Source organism: Rissa tridactyla, unplaced genomic scaffold (assembly GCF_028500815.1).
Source record: "Rissa tridactyla isolate bRisTri1 unplaced genomic scaffold, bRisTri1.patW.cur.20221130 scaffold_63, whole genome shotgun sequence".
Classification (NCBI taxonomy): Eukaryota; Metazoa; Chordata; class Aves; order Charadriiformes; family Laridae; genus Rissa; species Rissa tridactyla.
Window position 1 is genome coordinate 618,769 of NW_026529841.1, and position 2,500 is coordinate 621,268.

General features: G+C 79.9%; 1 non-coding gene across 1 annotated transcript; it reads left to right on the forward strand.

The window, feature by feature from the left end:
* The first annotated feature begins 1,507 nt into the window (after positions 1-1,507).
* Positions 1,508-1,660, forward strand: LOC128903778 (5.8S ribosomal RNA). The gene has a single exon (XR_008464246.1). It is a non-coding gene; the product is annotated as a 5.8S ribosomal RNA (ribosomal RNA).
* Positions 1,661-2,500: the final 840 nt, after the last annotated feature.

Consider the following 2,500-nt stretch of genomic DNA (forward strand, 5'->3'; position numbering starts at 1 on the left):
TCGCCCCAGGGCCAGGTACCTAGCGTCCGCGCTCTCGCGGTCCCTTCCCTCGGCGCGTCTCTCGGCGCGTCTCCGGGGGTCGAAGGGCCGCGGGGGCCGGGCGGGGGTTTAAAGACTCGGGCGGCTCGGCGTCGCCCGGGGGGCCGGCCGGCCGGCGGCGGCGGCCGGGAGTTCTCTCTCGCGGTGAGAGAGCCTCTCCCGGACGGCCGTCGCCTGCGACCGCGTCCCGCGGGCGTCCCGTGCCGGGGAGGGGCACCCCTGCCCCCCCCTCTCCGCGGCCCGGTCTCGGCGGAGAGACCGCGGCGCGAGCGGTCGGCCGTGTCCGACCTGCCCGCCTCGGAACGGGCGACCCCGGCGAGGAGCGCGGGCTCCCCGCCGGGGCTCGCGGCGGGTCCCCGCAAGGGGGGGACCCGCCGCCGGGCGGCCCTACGCCCTCCCCCCGCACACCCTGTGCGCGGGGGGGGGCGGGAAGGGACGCCGCGCCTCCGTCGCAGCGGCTGCGTCGCGCTGCGGCGCCGCTCCTCCCTCCCCCGTCCGGGCGAGCGCTCGGCGTTCTCCCGCCGCTAAGCGCCGGCGAGGGCGGCACCCCGTTGCCCGAGCGGCGGCGTCGCCGCTCGGTCTAGCCGGACGGAGCCCCCCGCCGCCGAGGCCGTCCCGGCCCCGGGCCCCGCCTAGCCGCTTCGCCTCCCCGTCTTCGCCTTCCCGGCCGAGCCGTGCAGGCGGTCGGGGCAAGCGGGGGCGTCCCACTCCCGGTCTCCGCGTGGAAACGGGGAGAGCGGGAGCCGCCCCCGCCTCAGGCGGCCGTCCGCCTTCCGCTCGGCGCGTGCCCGCGTGCCCGCGGAAGGAGACGGGAAGCGGCGGCGGCGGCGGTGCCGGGCGGGCGGCCGCCGCGCGGCGGGCCGCCGTCCGGCGGGCCGCGGGCGTCGTTGCGTCGTCGGCTCGGGGCGCGTCCGCGTCCGCCCGCGGCGGCGCGGAGCCCGCCGAGGTGCCGTCGGGACGGGACCCCGGGAGGAGTTAGGCTGCCCGTGGCGCGGCGGAGCGGCGCGCGCGGAGGCGCAGCGCGCGGGGTAGCCGTCGGGGCCCCCCGCGCGCGCCCGCTCGAGGCGGACAGGCGGAGCGGCCGGGCGCGCCGCCGCCTCCGTGCGGAGGCCGGACCGAGCCCGGGCGCCTGGGCCGCCCCCGAAGCGAGCGAGGCGCTTGCCGTCGCCTTCGGCCGGTGGGGAGCGCGGGCTCCCAGGCCCTCGTCGCCTCTCGGGGCGTTTCTTCCTTCCTTTCTGGCCCTCCTTGGGCGTGCTCGTACGGTCAGTCGAGGCGAGGCCCCTCCGTCTCGCCCCCGTCGCGCCGCGCTCCGCGATTCTTAGCTTCCCCTCCCGCCCCGCGCGGGGATGCGAGGGGAGGAAGGGGGGCCGGCCGGCGGGCAGGCGGTTGGGCCGTCCTCGAGAGGGGCCGCTCCTGGCGAGCGTTCCCGGCCCTCCCGCGCGCGCGGGGCGGTGCCGAAAGACGAGACAACTCTTAGCGGTGGATCACTCGGCTCGTGCGTCGATGAAGAACGCAGCTAGCTGCGAGAATTAATGTGAATTGCAGGACACATTGATCATCGACACTTCGAACGCACTTGCGGCCCCGGGTTCCTCCCGGGGCTACGCCTGTCTGAGCGTCGCTTTGCGATCAATCGCCGGCTCGGCCGCCGCCCCTTGGCCGGGCGACGGCCGCACGAGCGGCGCGGCTGGGGTGCCTCGCAGGCCCCTCCCGAGGGCCTTCGTCCCCCTAAGTGCAGACTCGGGGAGCGCTCCGAAGCTCCCCGCTCCCGGAGCGCCCGCTCTGCGGAGCTCGTCTCGCCGGTGGTTGGCCGGGGCTGAGGTCCGGTGGGCCCGGCCGTCGGCCGCGGCGTGGGGAGAGACGCCGGTCGGGGGGAGGCGCGGGCCTCGTCCCCGGCCCTCCCGCGCGGGCGGCTGTCTGCGGGTGGGTACCGCGCGGTACCGTGCCGTCGCTGCCGCGCGCGCGCGCCGAGCGTGCCGGGGACGGGGGTCATCCCCGTCGCCGCCCCCCCTTCCTCTCCCGTCTCTCCCCGACGACCCGCCGCCCCCCGAGCGCCCGCCGGCGGGTGGGGGGGAGCGAGGTCGCGGCCGGGCCGGGGCGCCGGCGGCTGCGGCGGCGGCGGCGAGTCGGGGCGACGGCCGCGCCCGCGCGGCCGCCGCTTCTCCGTCGTCGTCGCCGTCGTCGCCGCGCGTCTTCCCGTCCCGTGCCGCGGCTCCTCGCCTCTCCCCCGCTCCCGCCAGGCGGTGCCGCCCGGGCGCCCGCCCGGCCGTCGTCCCCGGCCGTCGCCCCCGGGGGGCCGTCTCCGGGCGCGTCTCCGGACGCGCTTTTTCGGGCCGTTCATCCGGGCTGGGGCTTCCTTCGGTTCTCCCTCGGCGATCCGCGCCCCGGCGTCCGGCGCGCCCTCCCCGCGCGGCGGAGGGCGGCCGTCGGCGGGCGGCGCCGAGAAAAGCCCGCGGCGGCG